Source organism: Leucoraja erinacea, chromosome 1 (assembly GCF_028641065.1).
Source record: "Leucoraja erinacea ecotype New England chromosome 1, Leri_hhj_1, whole genome shotgun sequence".
NCBI classification, from domain to species: domain Eukaryota; kingdom Metazoa; phylum Chordata; class Chondrichthyes; order Rajiformes; family Rajidae; genus Leucoraja; species Leucoraja erinaceus.
Window position 1 is genome coordinate 156,997,025 of NC_073377.1, and position 11,063 is coordinate 157,008,087.

Below are 11,063 nucleotides of genomic sequence, written 5' to 3' on the forward strand. Positions count from 1 at the left end.
CAAAAAGTGCCTCTATTGCTTCTAACATGCTTGCAAAAAGTACCTCTATTGGTTCTGACATGCTTGCAAAAAGTGTCTCTATTGGTTCTAACATGCTTGCAAAAAGTGTCTATTGGTTCTAAAATGCTTGCAAAAAAGTGTCTTGCTTCTAAAATGCTTGCAAAAAGTATTGGTTCTACAATGCTTGCAGTAAGTGTCTTTTTTGGTTCTACAATGCTTGCAAATAGTGTATTTTGGTTCTAACATGCTTGCAAAAAAGTCTATTGGCAAAAAGTGTCTCTATTGGTTCCAAAATGCTTGCAAAGAGTGTCTCTATTGGTTCCAAAATGCTTGCAAAGAGTGTCTCTATTGGTTCTAACATGCTTGCAAAAAGTGTCTCTATTGCTTCTAACATGCTTGCAAAAAGTACCTCTATTGGTTCTGACATGCTTGCAAAAAGCGTCTCTATTGGTTCTGACATGCTTGCAAAAAGTGCCAACGGGTCCCACTTAGTCTGGTTTTAATATAAAATTGCATACATGTAAGCCTAGAAGTAACAGACAAAATGTGGAGATCACCTCTGAAAAGTACATAGTTAAAATATCACTTGTTTTAGTGACTGAAATGAAAAAAACAATAATTTAATTAACAAGAGCCTGGAAAACCAATAACTGTTGGCAAAAAAACAGTCCAGGCATTACATTTTGGGCTTCAGCCCCAGCCTACCCTTTGGGCTTCTACCCAATCTAAACTTAGTTGTGTGTGTGTGTCTTAGTTGTGTGTGTGTTAGTTGTCTGTGCGTGATGTGTGTGTGTTAGTTGTCTGTGCTTTATGTGTGTGTGTGTGGGAGGGAGAGAAGGGAGGGAGGAGAGAAGGGAGTGAGGGAAGTAAAGAAAGAAGGGATGGAGGGAAAGAAGGGAGGGAGGGAAGGAGAGAAGGGAAAAGAGAGAGGAAGGATGGAGGGGATGGAGAGAAGGGAGGAGGGAAGGGAAGGAGGGAAGTGAAGGGAGGGAATGGAAGGAGAGAAGGGAGGGAGAGGGCCAGCGGCGGGAATGGATGCCGGGGTCCGGGCGTGAGCTGAGGCCGAGGTTTGTAAACGTTGCTGCAACCCCCGGCCCGGCCCTCGCTGTATTGTTCACCAAAGATCCTAGAGGAGCAAGATAGACCACTCCTCCGAAATCCAATGGACTGACGTGTAGTACGTGACGGAACTTCACGGCCGCCATTTCTTAATGCGACACGCGGTATGCCACCCGCTGTGATCCAAAGCAAAGATTATAGAGCTCCGCTATAATCTTTGATCCAAAGCAAAGATCCTCGAGTATCTTGTAGCGGGAACAGCCCCCTCCTTTGCGTAGTTTCCCTTGCATTGTATTGTGCAGTTTCCCTTGTATTGCTTTAACACACACTGCACAAAATTAAATTTAACGTATACATATTTTATATATTTATATGAATGTGTGTCTGTGTGTGAGAGGCAAATTAGAGATAATTAAGTTTATTCTCATGGATCAGAAGCAACTTTGATTTAAATAATCACTATTAATTTATTTCTTGTAAGATGATATACATAAACCATCAAGGCAATTATATATATAATTATATAGTAATGATATATATATGCATATATATATATATTTATACACACATATATATACACATACACATATACACACATACATATTTACACATACATACATATGTATACACATACATATGCACACATACAAATACACGCATACATATGGATACATTTATATACATACATACACACATATAAACATATATACACACATATACATATACATGCATATATACACATACATGCATATATACACATACATATATATTTATACATATGATCATTTTCCAACGATCAATAGATTTACGATCAGTTCCTGTGGATTGGAGGATAGCTAATGCTATCCCACTTTTCAAGAAAAGAGCGAGAGAGAAAACGGGGAATTTTACTTCGGAGTCACGTGAGTGACTTCGTGAAGAAGCCCGCTCAGGGCGCAGGTGCGGCATTACGCCAGCAAGTGCAACAGCGGCGGCAGCTGGAGTCAGGCTCTCCAGCTGCACTTTAAAAGCGCACTTTCAGGTAAGTGAAGGGTGCGTTGGGAACGGAGCGAGTAGGAGTTGGTTTTGTTTTGGAAAACATGTCCCAACGTAAGAAACTCGCGACCAGAGCTGCCCGAGCTTTAACTCCGCCAGAGGAGTCTATTCCAGCGGGGCAGCAGCCAGCGGCACTACCGCTGGAACAGCGGTTTGAGATTCCTCAGACCGAGCCGGGCCCAGTCACGCCAGAGCCTACACGGCGGGCTGGGAAAGCCACCCGTAAAACTAACCGGCCGGTCGATTCCGATTCGTCGGAAGAGGACGTGTCCACCCCGAAGCGGGGGAGAGACAGCCGCTTAAGCTGCATCATGCAGCTGTTGGAGGGGATGGTTTACCGGGAGCAGCAGCGCTCTCGGTCAGACAGGACAGGCGCCCCCTCCATGGTGCTGAGTCCGGCACCCCCCTTTGCGACCTCGGACCAGGACTGGGAGGTCAGCATCGGTGACCAGGAGCAGGCTGGTCTGAATATGGGGCAGGCGGAAGGTACCGAGAAAGAGCAGGGTGTGCAGGAAGAGCTGCTAGGGGTAGTAACCCGATTCGTTGCTACCCCACGGGTTGGAGCACCACTGCAGCCTAGAATGGCTGCAAGTATAAATCATCTATCCAACAAGCCACTGCAGGAAAAGGTGCTCGCCCAAGTGCTGGACGAGCACATCGCCCCGGATAACTGTGAAGCCCTGAAGGTCAAGAGCCTCAACCCTCAGATATGGGGTAACGTGGGTGGACCTATTCGCACACAGGAGGTCAAACTCCAGCGCGTACTTCGCCTCCTGACGGCGGCGATAACAGCATACGCACGGGGAGTCGAGACCACAGAAATGACAGCTCATCAACAGGATGTCTTGGCGCTCATGTGCACCACGCAATACGAGCTGAACAATCTCAGGAGAGATAACATTAGGCCGGCACTGAATCCTAAATTTGCAGGATTGTGCAAAGCTCCCACTGTAGAGACCGACTCATTTCTTTTTGGAAAAGACTTAAATAAGCAACTGAAAGAAATGGAGGAGGCTTCAAAAACCTTTAGCCTCATGAGGGCAACACCGCCAGCACCTATACCGAAGCTTTTCATAACACCAAGGCGGCAGCACACCGCTGCATCCACCAGTCGGCATCATCCATATGCGACTGGTCAAAGCTTGGGGCCGCACTATCCCCAGAAACCTTTTTTAGGTCAGGGCCTGCAGCAGACCCCCTGGAAAATGCGCCTCCCCCCAACATCGCCAGCTCGTCGTCAGAAAACATCCAAAAAGAGAAAACCTCAACACCGCCAATAACCATGGAGGTAGGTGGATCTGGTTCCTACCCGCATATTGTGAATAAGGGTGAATTACTAACAGGGGGAAGGTTACACTTATTTAAAAAAGCATGGGGCAGGATCACAGATGATAAATATATACTTAATAGTATTCAAGGTTATAAAATAGAGTTTATTTCGAATATACCGCCAGTTCAACACATGCCTAAGAGGACATTTGTACTCTCCAACAAACAACAACTGGAGGGACAAGCTGAACTGGTAAGGCTTATAAACAAAGGGGTCATAGGGAAAACTATACATGAGCCCTTGGAATTTGTTTCCAACATATTTACTAAATGTAAAAAGGATGGTGGATGTCGCATCATCATTGACTTAACATCCTTGAATGTATTTGTTAAGTATATACATTTCAAAATGGAAACATTTGCGACTGCTAGACAATTGATTTTCAAAGGATACTACATGGCCAGCATCGATCTCAAAGATGCTTACTATCTAGTACCGATACATAAAGATTATAGCAGATATCTTAAATTTATCTGGATGGGGGAGCTTTGGCAGTATAAAGCACTGCCTAATGGGCTTACTTCAGCTCCAAGACTATTCACTAAAATATTGAAGCCAGCCATGGCAATGTTAAGGAAACAAAACCATATAGTCATGGCATATTTGGACGACATCCTCATAGTTGGGAAAACTATGGAATTGGCTGTAGCAGCAGTATCAGCTACAAAACAGCTCCTAGAAACTCTAGGCTTTGTCTTACATCCAGATAAATCCAAGTTAAATCCATCCACAATTATGGACTACTTGGGGTTCACAATTAACTCAGTCCAAATGACGATTACCATGCCAAGGGAAAAAATGATTGCATTAACACAATCATGTGAAAACTTAAAAATAAAGAAAAAGCCAACTATTCGACAAGTGGCAGCAGTAATTGGCAAAATGGTAGCAGCATTTCCAGCTATCCAATTTGGACCTTTGCACTATCAAAATTTGCAAAGAGCTAAGATAATAGCATTAAAATGGCACAGAGGTCATTATGATCGGATCATGACTATACCCCCTGAAGCAATAGCAGAGCTACAGTGGTGGATTCAATATATTTGGCACGGTTATAGTCCTATAGTTATCACTAATCCTACGTTAACACTCCAAACCGATGCTAGTGCTCAAGGCTGGGGAGCAACTAACTCCATATCCAGCACAGGTGGTAGATGGACTAACTCAGAATCCTCATTACTATCTACACTGGGCATTAACACTTTGGAAATGTTGGGCGCCTTTTATGGTTTGAAAGCATATGCGTCTGATATGCGTCACTTGCATGTTAGATTAGAAATAGATAATACAACGGTGGTGGCTTATATTAACCATATGGGCGGCATCAAATCTTTATCATGCGACAAATTGGTTAATATGATTTGGCAATGGTGTGTCGAAAGACATATTTGGCTTTCAGCTACCTATCTACCAGGTAAGCTAAACATAGTGGCGGACACCAGGTCACGGAAATTCAATGATAACATCGAATGGATGTTAAATCCTAAAACATTTGCTAAAATTGTAAAGCAATATGGGAAGCCAGATATAGATTTATTTGCATCAAGACTGAATCACCAACTACCAGTCTATGTCGCGTGGGAACCAGATCCGGAGGCAGCAGCGGTAGACGCTTTTACGTTAGATTGGGGAAAGTTTGTGTTTTATGCTTTTCCCCCCTTCTGCCTCATTAGTCGGGTGCTTCGAAAAATCCAGACGGATTCAGCGTCTGGAGTTTTGGTGGTGCCCGACTGGCCTACACAGCCATGGTTCCCAATTCTCCAGGACATGGTGGTGGAAACACCTATGGTATTCCCCAGTCATCCAGGGTTACTGACTCACCCAGTATCAGGCATCAGCCACCCATGCCACCAAGACATGAATCTCCTGGGTTGCAGATTTTAGACCGACCTTACCTGGATCTGGGGCTATCGGAACAAACCATCGCCACCATGTCAGCATCCCTACGGATATCCACGAAGAGGCAGTACCTAACCTGCATCACGAAATGGGAAACGTACTGCCAGAAAACCAGGATTGCTTATAAAACAGCCACAGTAGCGAATGTTCTGGAATTCCTGGCAGACTTACATCATCGTGAAGATTTGAGCTACAGTGCAATCAACACGGCACGTAGTGCTCTTTCAAATTACCTCAAACCTGCGGGACATCAGGCCATGGGAGCCCATCCGCTGGTGGTAAAACTGATGAGGGGCATATTTAACAGCAAGCCCCCCACCCCTAGATATACAAAAATCTGGGATGTCAGTATTGTACTCACATACCTTCGGGACAGACCACCAGCTAGATCTCTCAGCTTAGAGCAGTTGACTTTAAAAACTCTCATGCTCATGGCGCTAGTATCTGCACAGAGGGTCCAGTCCTTACATAAACTTCGACTGGACAACATGGACACTACATCGGATCAGATCACATTCACTATTCAAGGTCTGATAAAACAGTCCAGGCCAGGAACATCCAACACGCTAGTGGCATTCCGGGCATACCCACTAGAGCCACGATTGTGTGTGGTGACCCACATAAATATTTACATAGACACAACCCATAACATCAGAGGAAGTGAGAGAGCCTTATGGGTCAGCCACAGGAAACCACATGGCAGGGTAACAAGTCAAACCATTTCAAGGTGGTTGAAACAGGTTTTGGAAGCTGCTGGAATTAACATTAATCTATTTAAATCTCATTCCACCAGGGCAGCATCCACATCATCGGCAGCCAGAATGGATGTGCCTGTGGACTTAATCCTCAACAAAGCAGGATGGTCACGGGAAGCCACATTCCGAACATTTTATAATAAGCCGTTGGTGGAACCTGATATATTTGCAGTCAGCATTTTAGAAACTGCAAATGTTTAATTTAAAGCCCGGGGGAGCTATTTTTCTTTTGTTATTGTTAATAAATACCGTTTTGTTTTCAAAACAGATTCATTGGTTGATTACAATAACACTTCCTTCCTCAAGAGCTTTCGGTAGTGAGTGTATAAAACTGTTACACGGTTTGAAATCACAGAGCTTTGAAATCTTCACGAAGTCACTCACGTGACTCCGAAGTAAAATAGTAAGATTAAACGAGAACTTACCAGTTTGAAGTTTGATCTGTATTTTATGAGGAGTTACGATGAGGGATTACGTGCCCTCCGCTCCCACCCTCATTACATGGATCAAACCGATAAACTGATGTCTCTTTGTTCTTTACTATGTTACTTCAAATACGTGTCTGTCTGTGATTCCACACCGCTGCTTGGAAGCATGCCGCACCTGCGCCCTGAGCGGGCTTCTTCACGTAATCCCTCATCGTAACTCCTCATAAAATACAGATCAAACTTCAAACTGGTAAGTTCTCGTTTAATCTTACTATTACAGACCAGTTAGCCTGACTTTGGTGGTGTGAAAGATGCTGGAGTCAATTATTAAAGATGTAATAATGGAGCATTTGGATAGCAGTAAAAGGATTAGTCCAAGTCAACATGGATTTATGATTTTACAATGCATTTGAGCCTCTCCCATTTTTATGAGATGCATTCCTGGAATATGTAGGAAGTTTATTGTAACCTAGTGCTACATGCCGGAACAATGGATGATATATCACTTAAATGCAATTGCTTTCAGTTGTGTGGAGAGACCTGTATATTGAAGATGCTTTTTTCCTCTAATATGTCAATTTACCTTAAATGTAGAAGAGCTTATTAAAATCTTCTTACAAAGACCATTAAGTATTTTCTTTCTATCCTCTTTTGGACCCAAGGCATAGCAGAGCTGCCAACTCTCACGAAGAGGTAAGGGAGGGAGAGATGGAAGGGAGGGAGGGAGAGAGAGAGAGAGAGAGAGAGATCGAGAGAAGAGAGGGGAGCGAGAGATCGAGAGGAGGGGAGAGAGAGATTGAGAGAAGAGAGGGAGAAGGGGGGGAGAGGGAGAAGGGGAAAACGGGGGAGAGGGGAAAAGTGGGGAGAGGGAGAAGGGGAAAAGGGGGGAGAGGGAGAAGGGGGAGAGGGAGAGTGGAATGATAGCACATTATAACGCGCAGCCGTCCCATTCCGACCAAAGATTATAGAGCAGAGCTCCACTAGTATCTTTGATTGCGGCCGCCACCACCGAACCCCCCCGGCCCACCATTGCACCCAAAGATGATAGAGCAGAGTTGTATAATATTTGATTGCACCCTTCTTCACGGCGGGCTTGTGATCTTTGCTTGTGATGTCTTGACAATTCGAGGGATATAATGGGTAACAGCCGCCCAATCTCGGACTTGAATCTGAGCTCGAAGAATCTCCTGGTCATTGGACCTGATGTGTCCGCGGGCCATATTGTGGAGACTAATCCCTTACAAGAACAAAACCAAAAATGTACAGAAGTGTTAAAATTGTCTTTATTATTATGGTAAGTAAAGATCTATTAAAAATAAGTAATAACTTTCTAATGTACCGACAAACCCAGTTTCCCAATGGCCGTTGATGGGAGAACAGAAAATAACATTTTCACGACAGAATATCGACTGAAAATAATAATAATATTTTCTCACCTTTCTTTTTTATTGGGGAACCTAAAGAATGACAGGTCGGGTCGTTTAGATTTACGATTAGAACAATTGATAGCAGAGCAGTGAGATGAAATTTAGATAAGGACGCCATGACAGTGTGGGGGAAGCCCAATAAAATGCCTCAAAAAATGGCGTCGACGATCACACACGTGATACTACGCGTTTTTCGAGGAGTGGTCTATCTTGCTCCTCTATAATCTTTGTTGTTCCCCACGTCTTCCTGGGGAGAGAGGGGGGGGGGGGGACCGGGGCTGTGTGCGTGAAGCACGGCGACTGGAGAGCTGCCCCGGGAGCATGAGGGCATCTCCCCCTTCTCCATTCCTCCTCACACCCTCCTCCCAGTCTACCCCTTTCTTCCCCCTCTACCTCTCTACTCTCTCTCCCCCCTCCACCCGGGGTAGATCTACCCCAGCCGAGAGTAGATTACTTCAAAGCAAAGCTGAGAGATTAAAGGGTAGACAAAAATGCAGCGGGTCGGGCGGCATTCCTGGACAAAAGGAATAGGTGACATTTCCGGTCGAGTCCCGTCTTCAGACTGAGTCAGGAGAAAGAGGAACTCAAACCATCCCCCCCCCTTCCCTCCTGCACGGACACGGAGCGATCGCTGGCCCCACTTTTTTTTTGGTAAACATCTATTTCCTTCGGGGTTTGTTTAATTTCCCCCTTACCATTTCTGTACTTTTTCGCTAGCTGCCATGACCCGTTTGATGTCATCCTTCGCCCTGCTCCTCATAGCTGCTCCTGGTCTCGGCCCGCACCAATCTGCCAGACATGCTGTGTGTGTGTGTTTGTTTGGCGGAGACTGAGGGGAGAAACGCCGGCACCAAGAGCGAGCGAACGCGCGGACAGACGGACAAAAGCAACGATCATAGAGCGGAATAGGTGACCAAAGATCTTTGTAGGTGACATTTCGGGTCGAGACCCTTCTTCAGACTGACTCCGGGGAAAGAGGAGCAAGAGATATAGATGGTACTAAGGACAAATGAATGGAAGATATGCCGATATCTCCTGTTTCCCTTTCCCTTGACACTCAGTCTGAAGAAGGGTCTCGACCCGAAATGTCTACCAATGCCGCTCTATGAACGTTGCTTTCGTCCGTCTGTCCGCGCGTTCGCACGCTCTTGGTGCCGGCGCGTCTCCCCTGATGGCAGCTATTGAAAAAGTCGACCCGAAATATCACCTAGTCCTCTCCAGAGATGCTGCCTGATCCGCTGATTTACTTCAGCCTTTTGTGTCTGTCTTCAGTTTAAACCAACATCTGCAGTTTCTCCCTGTACAAGGTATGTGCCGTTTGAAAAGAAAATGATAAAAAAACATTTAAAACATTTAAAAACACCCAAATTGTTCCCCCGCAACGCTGCGAGAGGCATAACTGAAGTCGGGTCGGGGTTACTGAAATGACGGAGGTTACGCTCCGGTGCGGACGACGCGTCAGTCCATTGTATTTCGCAGGAGAGGACCATCTTGCGCGCTATAAGATCTTTGCTCCAATTGATTTGATTACTCTAGCGCGGGGCCCCCTTAGGCGCAGGGCCCAATTGGGAGCAATCGGTCCAATCAGCTAAAGGCCGGCCCTGTGCACAGCCCCTAACGAGCCTGTAATCTCAATGTCTAAGAATGAAGTTAGAGCTTCCTTGAAGAAGGTAAAGCCACGCAAAACAGCCGAGCCAGATAGCGCCTCCAGCCAAGTGCTACAGATACAGGGTGCTGTGGATCACCCGAAATGTCACCCATTCAAATGTTTAAAAGGTCTTTTAATTAAGGTACAGTGATATGCAAATTACCATACAACCATATGATAAAAAAGCAACAAGATACACAACTACATAAAAGTGAACATAAACATCCACCACAACGGATTCCCCACATTCCTCACTGTGATGGCAAAAGAGTCCAATCTTCTTCCACTTTATTCTCCCGCGGTCGGGGCAGTGGAACCATCCACAGTCAGGGCGATCGAAGCTGCCGCAGCCAGCGGTCTAACCATCAGCGTCGGGGCGATCAAAGCTCCTGCATCAGGGCGATCAAAGCTCCTGTGTCAAGGCGATCGAAGCTCCCGCATCGGGGCGGGTGAAGCACATGCGGCTTGGAGTTCCCCAAAATCGGACTCTAATCAGAGACCGCGAGCTCCACGATGTTACAGATCTGCGTGGACCACCTGAAGAAGTCTGAAGAAGGCTCTCGTGCGAAACGTTACCCATTTGTTCTCTCCAGAGATGCTGCCTGTCCAGCTGAGTTACTCCAGTCTTTTTGTGTCTACCTGCTTATGGATCCTAGGTTTATGAAATTATGGCATGGAGTACAAAATCAGGTAAGACGTTAAGTCAAATCAGTTTTATAAAAGTGTTGTGTTTAATTCTGCACTTTTGGAAGAATATAAAAGTATAGAAAATAATTACATTGATGCAGAAATAAGGGACATTACTGTACATGAATTGAGTGGAGAAGCCAAGGTTGTTCTTACTGCAGAGAAGGTTGAGGAGATTTGGTAGAGGTATTCCAAACAGTGAAGGTATTGGACATAGTGAATAAAGAAAAACTCGTTTCAATTCAAAAGATTTGAACTGATTAACAATTGTTTAGAAGATATCATGGAAGAAACCTATATGCTTCAAAAATATTCAAATCTCTAATTTACACCTTGAGAAAATGATAAAAGCTAATACTGACTTAAATCATATCCCTTGACTCCACTAGCCCCTAGAGCTCTATCCAACTCTCTTAAATCCATCCAGTGATTTGGCCTCCCACTGCCCTCACTATCCCAAACATAATAATTTGAAAGGAGAGTTGATCTCCTGCACCCTGCATTATAAGGCACGTTAGCCACCGAATTAGGCTTTGTTAAGTACACTTTTTAGGCTCCATGACCGTTGATTTTGTTTCTAAGTGGCATCTAAGTGTATGCATTATTTTGTACTAATCTTGCAGTAATGATGGTAGCACATAACATTGAAATCGAATCCCAGAGATTTTCAGAACAAGTGCCTGTCAATGTGAGATGCTGAGTTGATGTGAGCACTTTCAAAAAGGGTGTTGTGGCCAGTACCTTGTGTTCAGAGCACATGGAGGTTTTGTGGTCTAACAGCAAAGAAAAACTCCT